The following is a 17505-nucleotide window of genomic DNA, read 5'->3' as shown; positions in this document are numbered from 1 at the left end:
ACTGCAGTAAATCATGATGGAAAATACGTCCCTCCTCAAAGGAAGGACACCATTGTAATAATGTTCTACGTAGTGACACTGACTTAACTGAGAACCTATAAATACTGATTGTTGATGGTGACAACGATGAAGTTGACACTCCATATATTTTCATCGACACACGATGTTAGGATTCAGACTTTGTATTGATTGGGGTGCTCAGAAACAGTCTTAGTTGTTGTATTGTCACTGATTTAAGGTGTAAATGAAACAGCCTCGCCACTCTGTGGTTCATCTGCTGAACTAGGATGAGGGGAGGGTTAAATAAAACCACTAAGGCCGTGCTAGAAGCTAAAACACATCTTCTGCCCAATTATGGAACAAATATTTTAAGAGTGACTCCTCACAATTCCTGCCTCTGAGGAGCAAAGAGGGGAACCACTTCCAGAACAGTTTGAGGCAATGAACTGTTTGGCACAAAGAAATCAAGGAGCGGTGTCCTCGTTCTAAACTCGGGAAGGAGCATCAGCAGAGTTCTGAGTGGTCAGAGAGATGCTAAACTCCAGTTACATCATCGTGTTCTTGGGCAACGAAACAACAGGCTCCTTACACACAAAAATAGTCCTACAGGCTGCTGCACCCTCAATTTATACAGAAGGGGCTTCCGTTGATACATTTCTCTGCCACGTGTATGTTCAGAAGGCTACATAAGCATGTCATATATTATCTCAAAAAATAAAAATATAGTCTCCAGTTTTGTACTCCTTGCCTCTTGGAAGTTATTGGAACACTTAAAATGTCCCTGTTTTCAGAGACTGAGATGTGAGAAGCTGAGATGTCACAGCACACCTCAAACTTACTCCTATTTTGAGGGATATTGACAGGGAGACTTATTTGTGAGTCTTTTTGTTCTTTTTGTAGTTCTTTTTTTTCTGATTTTCAGAGTAATACTTGGTTATTCATTTAATTGAAATACACAATAAATAAAAAGAAGCTATGTAGTTGTTTTTAAGCAAGTATAAATGATATAAAGATAAAACTACAGGATAAAATTTTTGTGACTCAAATCATTAGTGTGGTTTGAGTGTTTTACTTATGAAATGAGGTTTAAGGGCCTAACTCTGTGTGCATTTCTTATTCCTTCCCCTTCTCTCTCTCTCTGTTTCCTCCATAGCCCCCCTCCTCCCGCACGTGTTGTATACATTCAACCCCCATGTGTTTTCCATTTAGATCTGATCGTCTTCAGTTAGAAAGGGGAAATAAATATGAAGCTGACGTATGAGGCTGGAAACTTTACATGCTGTTCTATGGGAAAAAATATACTTTCAGCATCATTACAAAAAAAAAAAATAGAAAAACCACTAACTTCAAATTGAAAGTGCTTTTGAAGGATTGCACAGTGGCAATGTTTGATGTGTACATTATAATTGGAGCCAGATAAAGCTATAAAATGAACTTGCATATTACTGTCCCATTCTGGAACTCCGTCATTAGGTTTAAGAGAGAATGAGGTTGAATTCAGAGTATTAGGCCATTTTTCAAGAATGCAATACTGATGAAAACACATCCCGCCTTGCCACACTCCTTCCCCCAAGCACTTCTCTTCCTTTGTATTTGAACCCATTAATTTTAAATGAAATACAATTCACATGTTTCTGATTCATTAACATTTATTTCATCAAATTGTTTTGCAAGAAACATTTGATGTCTTACAAGTCTTTTTCCTTCCTCAAAAATAGGACATGTTCCTTCAACAGAAATAAACACATGCCACCCAAAATATCATGTGCAATTTACAACTCAAACAACAACAACTCAAATCTTTAAGGGATTTGAATTTAGAATGATATTTGATTCCATTCCTAAAAAAATAGTCTATATGGTAGAAAGAAAATTGTTTGCTAAAAGTAGCAGTTCATATATGCAGAAAATTGTGGAAGGCACATCATCATCTTTCCATTCTCAGTCGATGGGAAATGGAAAATATTGAAATGGAAAATACTTGAAATGGAAAATATTTGATGCAGATGTTATCACAAAAAGTAATATACACAGTAGTCCTCTATTTGAATGGGATTATGGTAAAATTCTCAGTTTTTTCAGAGGGGAGCTCATTTGTCTAAGAGAGAAAATATGTGGGAGGATATGTAGTTTTATTATGTTCCAACATATCTTTTAATTGGCTTGAAATAGAAATGACGCAAGCAGAAAAGGTAGGCAGGATATATGTATATATATTTTTTTTGTGTGAGGAAGATCAGCACTGAGCTAACATCTGCCAATCCTCCTCTTTTTGCTGAGGAAGATTGGCCCTGGGCTAACATCCATGCCCATCCTCCTCCACTTTATATGGGAAGCGGCCACAGCATGGCTCTACAAGCAGTTCGTCGGTGTGCGCCCGGGATCCAAACCGACGAATCCCAGGCCACTGCAGCAGAGTGCGCGCACTTAACTGCTTGCTCCACCGGGCAGGGCCAGGAAATATTTTTTAATGGAAGGTTATTGTTAACGTGAACTTGTACTTAGAATAGAATCCCAGAACATAATATTAAGAGGAATTCTTTAACAATTAAAAACATAAATTTTAATAATTGAAATGCGAGGTTATATTACACAGCTCCTAGTATGCTTATGAAACCCTTGGCTCCAAGAAACAGCCTTTATATATGAATCAAATCAACTAAGGATGAGAGAAATTGATGGAAGCAGGTTGTAGGGAAAGTGAGTGATATTTGGGGGCATGCCTTACCTTCTGAAATCCATGTCCCCCAGCAAGGATCTACTCAGCCATAAGGTTTCCCAGCCATAACCATTAGCAAGAAAACACAGAACATAAGAAAATATGGATTTGATCCATTAATAACAATTCTCGTGTTTTCAGCCTAATGCATTATTTTTGAGGAAAGAGTTTTAAACAAGGCATTTTCAACTAGAGCATGAGGGCTCTGCGGCTTGCTATTGTTTTTTCCCTACATTAACTGCTTTAACGTTTCCGGAAATGGTGTCATAGTAGAGGAGAAAGGGAGGGAGGGAGGGGTGGAGAGACAGAAGCACTTGGTTAAAGTAGTTATGGAGGGTCCTGAAGAAGTGACGACTACGGCAATCAGCAGACCACTGGAGGAAATTACATCCATTAAAAAAGTGCCATCCAGACACCGTCCCATGGAAGATCTTTATTTTGGCCTCCAAAGGCTCTTCCTGTCCCATTTGATGATAGTTTTGTGACAAACAAAAAGTGAATTTGAGTAGCTTAGTCTAAGTTTCCATTTAACAAAAACAATGATATGTTTCCCTGGTACTTATTTTATAAATGAATAAAAAGACTGATTTTTTTTTTATCTGCTTTGGAAATTATTAACTGTGGATTTTTATGGCTCTTCATTTACTTGACTTCAAGTGAACAGTCTGAGGAGCAGTGATAGTCAGTGTGGAAACCGGGAACCAAGTGAAAGAATCAGGGAGAAACCTTAGTACGCCCAACCCGTACTGAAATGTTCCAAACCGAATCAGAAACCCGGCCTTGTGAGCATCCAGGACTGCTTGCCTTCATGCAGAACCATTCATGACTTAGCCTCAGTCACAACCAGGAGATGAATTCATCTGAGACATCAAATCATAGCAGATGATGGGCCATAAATGAAGAATGTGTGAGAATCATCCATGATTAAGCCAACAAACAAAGGAATTGTGCCCAGTCCACTTTCTAGGCTAAAAAATAGAGAGCTTTCCATGAATAGCAGAGCCAGTTATCATTACAACCCTGACATGAACTAAAAAAAGAATGAACACATTGGACAAAGCTTGAAAATAAAGTCTATCAGAAATGAGCATTTCTTTTTAGTATAAAGCATTTTCTTTTTAAGTCCATTTACTCTGTGCTAATTTGGAATCATTATTTACAATTTTAGGAATGAAGTGAAGAGAGGTTAAGTAACTTCTGCAAATGTCACATGTGCCCAGCGGCAGGGAACTCGGGGATCCGGAGCCCTGCCTGGCTGCCAGGCCTCACTGCAAGGTGTCGAAGAGAAAGTAACAGTGATTGTTTCACGCACTCACAGAGAAGGCCTCTGCTTGGTGACCTCGTGCTGAATTTACAGATTAGAAAAGCCAACTTGGCCTCTTCTCTTTCTAGAAGCCTCCAAATACCAGCAGCACGTCCTGCTGCAGCTGCTGGAAAGACAAGAACAACCGCGGAAAACACCGACAAGACTGTAAACAGCATTTTCTCATTCCATTTCTTGACCACAGTTCCATGTTCACTTAAACTCAATGTAATCAGAGTTATAAGCAAAAGCCAATCGTGCAAATCATGATAATTAAACAATATTCTAATGAACAAAATAAAAGGAAATGTAACTGTGTCTTATTTGAACTGAGGCTTTTTTTTTTTTTTTCAGTTATTCTCAAAACTGCAGGGAGAAAAGGCCTATTAATTCGAGACTTAGATTTAGGTTAGAATTATTCTTTTTCTTCAGTTACTGCCCATCCCTTAGAACATGCAAATGCAGCAAGGAAGTAATCACCTCCCTAAGAAAAAGGAAAGGAGGAAAAGTGTTTCTGGTCTCGCAGCAGCACTAACTACTGAACAGACCTTTGGTCACAACTAAATCCTTGGTTTAACTCCAAAGTTTTCAAATAATGACTTTGTTCCTGTTTAATGATGGCGGGGTGGGGAAGAAGAGAGAAACATACAAAAGTGTTCATGTGGGAAGGCCACCCATCCAGATTCTTGCAAGACCGGCCCAGTTTTGTTACTGTTTTAATAGGGACAATCCTTTGGCCCCACCAGCACTGTTTGTAACAATCTCGGAAGTTTTCTGGAGCCAAAAAATCGTCATCAGCTGGAGAGGCAGGAGAAAGCCTGCAGGGGGAAGACACAGCTGTGGGAATGAAGAACATTTGGGGCAAGTGGACAGAGGGAGAGAGGTGGCAGCACAGGGCTTGGGACCAGAACATGTCTGGGGTCTCAAAGAGAGCACAGCAGAAGGTTGGCAATTACACGTGGGAAACCAGATAAGACTGGCTCCCCGTAGGTCCTCAGAGAAAAGATTAATCTCCCTGGTCATGACATTCCACATGATAAATTTATATTTTGATGAACATGCAGGGTAGGCTACCCTTTAAGGTGGTCATTTCAAAATCATACGCTAAAATTGCAAGTGGGAGGTACAGGGACACAGACCTCAATCTGGTCAACATGAAGTTATACACTGCTTGCCAAAGGCTGCGAAATCTGATCTTGTTCTCTGTCCACAATTTCCTCCAGGGGATAAGGGTGTACTAGACACATCTCCAAGGATTCCTGAACACAAAGCCAGGAGGATTGAGCTATATTAAATTTGAGGGGAAGAGTTCAGATATTTTGTGATGTTCTGGATGTGTGCCATTGGTTCATTAAGGCAGCTGCTTGGGTGCTCATTCAATATTCAATAATTATTTATTCAGCATTTATTTATTGAGCACCAACTGTGATCCAGACACTTACAACTAGGTCAGTGATCTACAAACGTTTTGCCTCTGTTACCCCTAAAATAATTTTGACAAACATATAGCCTCTCATATATTTGACACGTAAAATGTTTCAGCATAAGTCTAAATTTGTTTTGTTAATATTATATATGTTAAACACCTTATAAGATGAAGTTCATAGTAATTTGACATGAATCGATAAAATAGATTTACCTACCTTACTGATCAATGCATACTGACCCTAAAATAAATCACAACATGTCTATCAGTGGGTATTTTTCCTTGAGAAAATTAGAGAGTTTTAGAAGACATTCAGTTAAATTTTAAAATATACAAATCGTCACAACTATTTTGAATGTTTTGTATCCAGAACTTTCCAACCGGAAAGCTTCACTTTTAAAGAATTAGTGAAAAGAGAATTAGTGTGTGTTTAGGATGCCCTGATCAAACATTAAAATATCTTTGTTAAAACCAATATTCCAAATTCTACTTTAGTTTGTCATCCAAAAAAAGTTTTTGTACCTTTGGCTATTGCGGTCTCTCAAGATTTAGAATGTGTGATGGTTTGCGTTTCTTGCCCCATAAAATGGCAAAAGACTTGTAAACACAGGCATATTCCCAGATAATTTTAAGAAAAAGAACCATGGAAGTCAAAGATCTGGAAACTGATTCCCTTAAAACAATTCACGCTGTGCACACCATGGAGACCTTCGAGTACCTTTTACACATGGTCATTTTAAGGCTAAGGTTGTTAGACGTTTGTTTTTTTATGTAAAAGTTCAGAGCTGAGAGAATTTCTACTAATACTGCCTGGATTATAAGTTAGAAAGGATGGATTTCTGCCAGTGGTCCGTTAACCTCCCCAGTTTTCTCAAGCTTCACTTAGATCCTAAGAAACAATAATTTTGTGAAATGAAGACAAGGCCCTCTCTAACTTGGGCTGCTCCACGCTGTTTTCTGCATGTCAATAAGCAGAAAGGAGATTCCGGGGAATTCTCTACCTTGAACACGGACTGAATTCTCAACTGTAACATATGTATTACTGCTATTGATCGCTGGGTAAATGGGGAGAGCTAACGCTTCCCATATGGTCTCAGCACCTAGAGAAATCTAACTACCTAGTTTACCTACTTTTTATTTTTTCTTGTTTTTGCCCCATTTCCCCCTCATGTGGAACATATGGGACAAAACCCTTCTCTTCTGTGCTCCAACAGCAGCGTCTTGGGAGAGGTTTTGCAGCAGCGGTTGGAGCCCTTTACACTTCCAGTATGATTATAAAGCCTTTTATAATCCTGTGATTGCTTGAGTATAATGATCCTAACCGGGAGGGAGAAACTACGCAATTTCAAGTTTTCTTCCACATCCAAGATTGAATGTCTCTAATATAAAATTTTCATTGTAGTCTTACAAATTTGCCTGATCTTCATGACCTTCAGAAAGGTGACATGGAAGGAAGAATTTTGGAGTTATACTGCAATTTGAATTATGCCTCTACAATTAACTTTTTGGTGCAAGTTACTTAACTGAGTTTGTTTCCTTCTTGATGAGATGGATATAATTCCTACTGTCAGCAGTGTTTCTCTACTTACATAATCTTAAAAATCTCACAGGGTTTCTTTAAAAACTACTTATTCACAGACTCCTTCTCATAGAGACTCTAATTCTGTAGGACTGGAAGTGGTCTAAGAATTCATATTTTTAATAAATACCATTCTGGTGATCATATGATAAGGTACGATAGGGAAACACTGCTCTACAGAATTGTTGCAAAGATTAGGCATGGCTCCCATACATATATCATACAGACAATGTCTGGTCCTCATGTGATATGGACTCGATATCATCTCCCAGGTAGACTTGGGTCTAAGTGCGGAGTGGTTCCCTGACATCAAGATGAGTCTAGGTGAGAAACTCACTGACAACAGCAACTCTTTCCAGGAGGGTTCATCTGCACTCCCAGTACTTAGCCACTGTGCTTAGGGGTGGGCTTGAGAATTTCTAAGACTATATGAAAAAGTAAAGTAACACATAGCAAACACACCAGTGCACTTTGGGAGAAACACAGTGTGGACTCAGAGCTGTCAACACACCCGTGATGGCTGGATTGCTCACGGCCTCATGTGGCATACACCTGTGTCTTCTTGGCAACGCAGAGTTTTGCAGTGTTCTTTGCATCTTGTATCCTGTGAGTCGTTTCAAAACAAGTACTCTTCCTCTCCATATCAAGTATGATAAATAGATGATGTGTGTTTTTATTATTTTCTATTTTTTGTATAGCATCAAATTTCCCTTTTCAATGAAAATCACATTTAAAATTCAAGTGTTGACGACCAGGTAGAGAGGAAAACATAACATACTTTCAAACTGCTGTTTGGAAAAGACCTTCTTTATGATTATAGAATAGGACAATGCTGGTAAATATCTCTGAGGCCAAATGTAAACATTTGTGAATTTTAAATGTTATATGAATTTGAGTCATTTTGCACTTATCATGGGTTTAGAAATGAGGACATGAGAATCCTGTGAAGATGTATGTCTGTGTGTATATATACATGTTTGTGTGTGTGTATATATACACACATGTGCATAAGTTATCTTGCGTTATCTTGCATTATCTCGGGAAGTATACCGAAGAAATATGTAACAGAATTCACCCAGGGGAAGGCAGAGAGTGTTGTTGAGAACAGAGAAAAGAGGAAAATTTAGTTTCCACGTAAACCCTTTTAAACATTTTATAATTTGCATGTATTATCTATTAAAAACTGGGTGCATGTATTATCTATTAAAATTAATAAAATTTTAAAAAGAACTAACATTATGAGATTCAAAGTGAAATTTCTTATTCTTTGCTAATTATGCCTCACGGTTTTCATATTAGGAAGGCTTGGAAGAACTTGGGTTTCCTAGAGTCAGGGCTTCTTGCAATAGTATCAAGAATCCAGACGGAAGTTTCTTGGTTAAAAATTTTCTCTTTTGTTTGACAAATGTCACCTTATTAGCAGAATCAGACTATCAATGCAACATTCAAATTATGTATATATAAACAATCCATTGTTCCAACAATTATTTGATTGAGCTAATGTCTATTGTTGGCTGATTTCATTTAGCATAGAACCTGCAGACTTTATGCTTCTCTTATCTCATTTAATTCTCTTTCATTTCCTCCGGGAATTAGGCTGGACTAATAGTCAAATGGCCACTCACCACATTCTATTCTGATTTTGAGGAAACAGTTGATGGAAGCTGATAAATTGAAAAGATTGCTCTTTTACGGTTGGGAAAACAGAAAATAGCACAGCAAACTATAATCCTCAAAATTCATTTGCAGTGAGAAGACTTTTAATTTCTATTTAAGAACTACTTTAAGCCTTGTATAAATATTGCTTGAAAATATGAAATGTTACCATTCAAATTTAGAGTCGTAAAATATCCTTTGGTTTGTGTGACCCTCGTGTTCAAATCTCAGCCTCAGAAATGTGTACATCTTGTGACAGCATAATGTGTTAGTGATCCCAGAAAACACACACTAAAGATGTTGGTCCCCCACACCACTCACATCCTAGGACACCGGGTTTGGCGTGTTGACCAGCACATTCTCAAGAGTGCAACAGACGTCAGATGATTTACTAGATGAAAAAAATGAAATCATGTCTCCAGGTTTAGGTCACCTCCCCTCCACCCCACTGGTCCTTCCAGACTGTGCAGAGTATGCTCCTCTGTATTTCTGCTGCTTCTTTTCTTGGCCGTTGTTCGCTACTAAGAATCCCCCGATGTACTGGCATTGGACTCTTTTTAACACCTCTGTGTCTGGCCTCACATTCCAGCAGACTTTGCAGTAAATATGGGGCTTTAAAATGTGAGATGGGAGAGGGGCAGTGGGAAAGAGAAGTGGAGTGAGGCTAAGAAAGCAAGGATCCCCCAGGGATTGGGGTAGATCTGTCCTGCCCCCACACAACTTGAGTGCTATTTTGGTTAATAAGAAGTCTAGGCAACAAATTGAACAAAACTCACTAGCTAAATGGTTAACAGAGTTTTTATACAACTTTGCTAGGGTCAATCTCTAATCCTATACATTTTTTCAAATTTTTTCCCCTCACATCCAACAGTAAAGTATTTCTAGAACTGTTTGGAATGCTATATCTGAAATCTGTCCCATTTGTTTTTGTTTGTTTTAACCAAAGAAGGCATCCACGTTACAGTACGGATGAGCAGAAAGCGCTTTTGTTTTCAGCACGGCCTGTGATCCCATCTGCCTCCCCTGCGCTTGCGCTCTACACTCCAGCCACACAGGGCTACTTGCACATCGCTCAGTCAGCCACACTCCCTCGTGACTATGCACGTGCAAACACTTTCCTCTGCTGAGAACACCTTTCCTCCATTCACTTCATCATCAGAATAATTCCTACTCATCGTGCAGAGATTATATCCAGTAACTTCACTTTTGGGAAAACTCCGGGCTGACTCCTCACTCCCAGCTGATTTGGATGTCCCATTGAACCTGCACCCTGCCACTACCTCATGCTTGTCTATACCATGATATAGATTATGCTCTGCTTTCTTCATCTGCCTTCTTTATACTCTTTGATTGTGGAAATCATCTTCCATCTCTGTATTCCCAGTGGTCACATAATGCCTGGAGTAATTTAGCATTCCACATTTTGTCCAGTAATGAATTAATGGAGGAGATTTTGTTGCAATAGTGGTTGGAAATTTGTACCATTGAATTGGCAAAAATTCTCACATAAGTACCCATCAGAAGATGGTAAAAATAAAGAACTTGAAAATCAAGAGGTGATTTTGGATATATTTTGCAATCAATTTTAAAAATTCAGTGAAGTCCTACACACACCATTTATAACCTACGACTACACAGCTAATGACATCATATGTGTTCAAGAAGAAAGGACGTTAGTTGATGAGGAATTTTCCAGACGGCAGCTTGGCTGCAAGTGTTGCATGTGAAGGCTCAGATTCACATTTGCAAGTGCTGTCATCTGTCCTTCACATTACGTTCCTAGGGGCGATGAGATTGTTCACATACAAGTTATCTAAAGTGAAAAGTAGGCGCTTGCGTTTCTAAGTGATATCAGTGGTCTCTGCCACAGCCATTCGCAGCAATGTCTCTGTGTTTCTCCTCTTTCCTAATGGTCCTGGGGGGCTTGTTTAAGCCTATGGGTGGGTGGAAGCTATGACACTGGGTACTTCTGAGGATCAGATGAAGCTGGTGACACTCCATCCCAAATACTTCTTTCTTTTTTGCCTTTGTCTCTCAATATTTTTCTCATTGGTGGATCATATCTGAGAGTATTCCTAGTTAACCTCCACCAGTATGAGGTATTATTGTCAAGAAGCAAGAAGGTGAATAACTCATGATGGCTTTTGTGTGTGTGTGTGTGTGTGAGGAAGATCAGCCCTGTGCTAACATCTGCCAATCCTCCTCTTTTTTTTCCCTGAGGAAGACTGGCTCTGGGCTAACATCCGTGCCCATCTTCCTCCACTTTATATGGGACGCTGCCACAGCATGGCTTGCCAAGTGGTGAGTAAGTGCGCACCAGGGATCCAAACCGGCGAACCCTGGGCCGCCACAGAGGAGCGCACACACTTAACTGTCTGTGCCACCAGGCTGGCCTCATCATGATGGCTTTCTTTAAACATCTTGGGACTACGCAGGTGGAATATTAAGAGATTCAATTTCTTGATACACCTTAGTCACAGCAATATAGCAACCAGTACATTATAGCTAAAGAGATTTTTCTAAATCTTGCCTCCTGGAATGCCACACCAAATCATTTATTTGATGTCTAACTTGTTTATGATTCTAAAGAAATTGAGCAAAACAAGGTTCTCACCAGCCATGTTAAATTACTTTAATTTCATTGGCATGTCAATTTTTACAAAGACTGTGGACAGTGTTTCTAGGTTTTGAACCAAATTCACTTTACATCATGTCTATGATTCTTGTACATGGCCTATTCAACACCCCTCAATATGCCCACACATCAGAATTTTAGACACCCATATGTTTTTCAGGCCCTGCTCCTGAGTTTAAAAACTTAAAGGACTTTATTCAGCCTAAGCTAGGTTCATATTTGGTATTTGTAGAAAGATGATGTGAGCCTGTTGCCTGAGCAAAGAGGCAAGAAATAAGAACTCTACCTTCTAGGTCAAATTTCCTAAGCTACATGTTTTCAGTCCAGGCAGGGATGTTGCTGTGTGTTTGAAAAGGTTAGGTCTCCCTAAGACCCCTGTACGGTGTAGCTTCACAGTCGAGGGACCAGAGTGATTGGACTCCCTTGTTCTGCAGGAGGAGGCGACACAGCCACACCTGGGCACAGCAGGTATCAGACAGGATGGATTACGGTCTGACTATAACATTTCCTGGGTTTAAATGAGATCACCAGAACTTTATTCACAAAACAAGTCAAGTTGTTTCCACATTAATGTTGGAATAAGTGATTTTTATTACAAAGCCCAGCACCAGCCAGGCTCCCTTCTGAGGGCAGATCAAAAGCATAAGGACCTGGTCATGTGCTGCTTTTCATCTCCCCTCCTTGAGCACAGCACTGTCTAATGCGCACTGACCAAATTCTGCCTGGGATTTTAAACAGGGCGGTTTGGAAAAGCCAAGAATGAGCTCTTCAAATAAGACTGCTCATCCCAAAGTAACGAGAATCAGAGCTGTACTTTTATAAATGGTACGTTAAAAACCGTTTACAACTTGCAAATGATGACTCCAAGAAACATTAGGATGACTTTCTTATATAGAGACATTAGTAAATAACAGCAAATTTGCTAAAAAAATCCAGTCCTGCTTTCTGGGAACCTTCCAAAAAGAAATGACAGATCTTTAAAACACAGTTTCACAGAATGAATTGATTAAAAGAGTAATCAGCCAATTACTGATTATATAATAATAATTAATATTAATATTTAACAGCAACTGTACATAGAGCTATTTGTCTTCAAAATAGTGAACTCCTTAGGTATTAACTCTCTCTGGCACAACTGCCAATGTATGTTTGGAGCACTCTAGGGAGAACTTTATTTAACGTCCATGTCCCTGCAATGTCTGCAGGCGGATCTTTCCATTGTTAGATAAACATGTTCAGATGTACAGAGATGGGGTAATCATGCACACCCATGTCCTGCTGTCTGGCTGGTTCACTGCTGAGTCCTCCACCAATACCCACTCACAGGCAAAAATGTGTTTTCAGTGATAGAGCAGCATGGTTTTCATTGAGGACACACTCTGCTGAAAATAATACAAAAATTGTCTGGGAATTTGGGTGCATAACCTGGGTGTGGTGAGGATGAGCTTTTCACATTTCTCACTAGAGCTCAGTAACTCTCCACATAAAGCCAGCCCAGGCGTGGATCCTTAAATTCACCGTCTCACCAGCCAAAAAGCCTCCTCCTGCTAATAGATGCCACGGTGGCTGGAGCTTCTCTACAACTGCATGTATTTTCATGAGACCCTGAAAACAACAGGATCCTGGAAACTACAGATATTTTGCAGATGTGCTTTTTTTTTTTTTTTTTGGTGAAGAAGATCAGCCCTGAGCTAACATCTGCCAATCCTCCTCTTTTTTTGCTGAGGAAGACTGGCCCTGGGCTAACATCCGTGCCCATCTTCCTCCACTTTATATGGGACGCCGCCACAACATGGCTTGACAAGCAGTGCGTCGGTGTGCGCCCAGGATCTGAACCGGCAAACCCCAGGCCATCGCAGCAGAGTGCACGCATTTAATCGCTTGCGCCACCGGACCGGCCCCGAAGATGTGCTTTTTAGGAAACGATTTTGCAATTTGATTAGGCACGTTATCAATGTGTCACTTTACAGACAAATAAAGACCAACCACTGGTCTTTATTACGAATTACAAATTTTAATTGTAATCACTTTTCCCTGATAATTTCCAAAATTGTAAGCATTCAGGAATTCTACTTACTGGATATTTAATGATATTAAAGAATTATTGTTAACTCTTAGTTTTGATAACATTATTGCAGTTATTTTTTAAAACTTTTTTTCTCTTAAGGAAACAACTGGAATATTTGTGGATGAAATAACATGATGTGCAGGATTTATTTTAAGGTGATCTGCAGGAAGTGGGGATGAGTTGGGGAATGTGGAGGAAGCAAGATCAGCTGTGAGTTAAAAATTGTCGAAGCTACAGGATGGGCACGTGGGGGTCACTCATACTATTCTCTCTACTTTTGTGTATATTTGAAATTTCCATTAAAAAAAAAACACTAAAGAATTCCTGCAACATAAGCAGAACTCTAAAACCAGTCTTCAAGGAGAAGCCACCTCCAGACATAATCTGAAATCACTTGGTTCCACTCATAGAGCATAGGAAGCATCCTAACAACATGGAATCAAAATTTTCTCCTCTTGATTCCATCCTCACCTTCGAGAGGCTGGAAAGCCAACCTCTGATAAGGGTGCCTCAGGCTGACAAGACCTCTGTAGTGTGAGTAAATTTCTGAGCTTCTACAAGCTGGATTATTCACAATCTACTACACGGAGGTAGCCATGAGTTCTTTGGATTTATACGTTAGTGCTCCAGCCTCTGATCCTCAAATTTCTAGAGTGAAAGTTATCCCAGGAGCCCACAGGAAGCGTCCACTTTGAGCCATTGCCATCCATTGACTATTTACTGAAGCGCTACCAATGTGGGCGTCTTAGAGGTGGTAAAGATGCATCAGACATGGTCACTGCCCTCAAGAGACTCATATTAATAGGGCAGAAACAAACCATTGCTTTTGTGGGCAGTGACAGTACACTTACTCTCAGCCCATCTTTTCAGGGAGCACACCGGAGCTCCATTATCCTGGAATGGGCAAACAAGGGAAAGAGAATGGACACCAGACTGAGTGAAAATTTTCTAAGTATGGGGAGTCTCTATTTATTTATTTATTCGTTTGGTTTTGGAATAACCGGGTGTATGTATGACCTGAGGCGTAAGATTCTCTCTCGGTACTAACCACATCAGCTACAGCTGGTGTTCCCCTCCGCCCACCCCAGATTCACCCCATGACAGCTACTTGGAAAGGTACTGTAAACATAAAATGTTTTCTTTAAAATGTCACATTGTTTGGCAACACTTGCTAAATGCCTGTCTAATTGACATGGCAGGGCTCTCTGTTTTTTGGCAAAAATAAAAGTAGCAAAGGATAGTTACTCTCTGAGCAGCCTTCCCATAAGCTCATGTCTGTATAGTGCATTCTGATTGGCAAAGAACCTTCACGCACGTTCTCTCATCCGATTAGGGAGGTGAGTTGGGTAGGCATTTTTAAAAAGTGTATTGATATGAAATTCACATGACATAAAATTAACCATTGTAAAGTGAATAATTCAGTGGTATTTAGTACTTTCAAAATGTTGTGCAACCACTACCCCTACCCAGTTCCAAAATGTTTCCATCACTCCAAGATACCACCCCCCACACCCATTCAGCAGTTTGAGTAGGCTTCACTAACTTCAGCTTTACAGGTAGGGAGCTTATTCGGCCACTGTTAAGTGACCTGTGGTTAGGAAGTGCTCGAGCCAGAAACAGAACCCAGGTTTTCTAACTCTGAACTCTTGACCAGACAGCAGTTCTCAAACTTCAGCCTACAGCAGAATCACGTAGAGGACATGTTATAACACAGATGGCAGGGCTCCAGCCTCAATGCTCCTGACTCAGTTAAGTCTGGAGTGGGGCCTGAGAGTTTGCATTTCTAAAAAGTTCCCAAGTGGTACCGATGTTGCTGGTCCAGAGAACATACTTTGAGAACCACTGTGCTATACTGAGTTGCCTGCTCTCTATTTTCTAATTATAGATTTTGCTAATTTGATCAGGGATGTTGTATATTTAAACAAAGCAGGCTTACAGGAGGTGTCTGCTTTCTCTACCTCACAGGTTTGTTGGCTGGATCGACATCAAAATGAAAACATGTGGGTGAAAGCATTTGGTCAGCTTAAAAACTACCATGTAAATTAGAATCTTATTTCTTGCTGAAACTCAGTCCTATAAATAGCTAAACTTATTATCTCTTCCAGCATGTCTGAGGAAACTACTAAACCATGTAAGTTTGTATTTCCAAAAGACCAGAACCAGAGGCGTCTCCTCTCATGGGTCTGACAGAGAGTGGTGCCTGCACAGCGTGGTCATGAAATGTTTAATGAATGAGTTCACTTAACAATCAAGGGACTAGGGCTTCTTTAGTATTTCTTGAGGCACTTCTAAATAGACGGCTACGAAGCACCCTATCTGATTGACATTATGGGCAGAGCTTTACACATAGGTTAATCCATACCCATCAGGTTTCATGCCAGGGTCCTAGTCTACCTGCACCCAAAGGTCTTAAAAGCACGATTGGGGCATCCCTCCTGCCCTGGATCTCTACATGACTTCATGCCAGTGTTTTAGCATCAAGTTAAAACCACTTTCTTTGCTCCCCCTGTGTGTACATGTGTATGGATGACAACTTACAATATAGCCAACATATATTCCCACATCTGCCCACCAGATCTGTGTGTGCTCTCCTGGTCACTCAGCTTGAGGCTGAGTGAGGAGGAGCCTCGCAGGAGAGTAAACGGTAGAGCTGCAATGTCTTGTTTCTCAAGTGCTGGGATCCTTTAATCTTCTTTCTTCCTTTGATGTCTGAGATTTCCTTCTTTATGCAGTGACACTGGGACCAAATGAAACACCAGGAAACCATTTACTAGCAAAGGGAGTATGTTACAGACACCTGCGGAGCCCATGGTACCAGGTGACTTGAATTACTCACACATTTCTAGGTCTCTGATCTGTGGGTGGGTGGCTGTTTTGACTCTTTTTTTACTTTGGGTAAAAAGGTGACAGCTCTGGTCACACTGCTATGACTTCTATTTATTTTCTGCCCGTATATCAAATACAGGCACAAACAATCAGGGGGAAAGACAAACCCTGTATTGCTCTGATGACTATAAGAGCAGTTGCTTGAAAACACATAGAATCTTTGTACAAATGGTTTCTGGATTCAAATAAAGGAGATAACATATTGTGGTCCAAGATGCTGAGGACTGCGAGACTGACTCCGGGTCCCGGTCCTGACCGGGCCATCAGTTAGCATGTAGACTTCACACATATCGTTTAACATCTGTGGGCTTCTGGTTTTTCATCTATAGAATGAAGGAAATCACCTAAAAACAAAATTCTGTTTTGGTGTTTGTTTTTAACAAGCTATCTGTCACAGCTAATAAAAATATTGCCAATTTCCGAGGGGCTATTTGTCATTAGTCTGCTTTTCTTTTGCATTACAGAAATATTATGATATTGCCTCCTTTTATTGTTTGTTTCCAAATAGAAGAACAATCTAGGTATCTAGACAGAACATTTGATGACTATGAAATAGTATCAACATTGTTAACACAGTCTGGTATTACAAAAACAATATTTATTGAATGTTTACTATGCACCGTACTCTGTGTTAGTGCTTTATAGGCGATCATACAAGTGATCATAGTGGAAAATATGTCTTGAATTGCAAAATTTTAACAATTCAATCCAATTCAAAAAGGTCCCAGTAGATATGTATGCCCTATGAAAATCCATATAGGTAGGGATGATCCTTTGTAGATCTTCAACAAATATCACAAATGCTATTCTATTTCTTTTCCACAGTGGTCCTTCCCATCTCAGTGAATGGCAAGTCTGCAACGGCACTTGTCTGGCCAAGACCCTGGAGCCGACCCCGCTTCCTGTCTTTCACTCCTGACTCCAAATCCATCAGCGAATCCAGCCTGCTCTATCTTCAAAGTGTTTTGAGAATCCAGCTTCTCCTCAATGTCTGCACTGTTCCAAGGCTTGCAGCCTTGCCCTGCATCCCAGAACTCTCCCACACCACTTGATTCTCAACACAGCAGCCCTAGTGGGCCAGTTGAAATGGAAGTTCAATCTTGTCAGTTACTCGCTAAAAATCGTCCACTGGCTTTGTGTCTCACTCAGCATGAGGGCCTGAGCCCCTTCTGTTTGATATGAGCTGACGCTGTATTTCTTCCTTACCACTCACTCCAGCTCCAGCTACACTGG

General features: G+C 40.2%; 1 protein-coding gene across 1 annotated transcript in view; it reads right to left on the bottom strand.

Moving 5' to 3' along the window:
* The window catches only part of DKK2 (dickkopf Wnt signaling pathway inhibitor 2), a 101250-nt gene that overhangs the window by 5712 nt on the left and 78033 nt on the right, over positions 1-17505 (bottom strand). The window lies entirely within an intron of this gene.

This window comes from Ceratotherium simum, chromosome 12 (genome assembly GCF_057802395.1).
Source record: "Ceratotherium simum simum isolate JZ-2026a chromosome 12, ASM5780239v1, whole genome shotgun sequence".
Classification (NCBI taxonomy): domain Eukaryota; kingdom Metazoa; phylum Chordata; class Mammalia; order Perissodactyla; family Rhinocerotidae; genus Ceratotherium; species Ceratotherium simum.
This window is presented reverse-complemented; position numbering and strand designations above follow the sequence as displayed.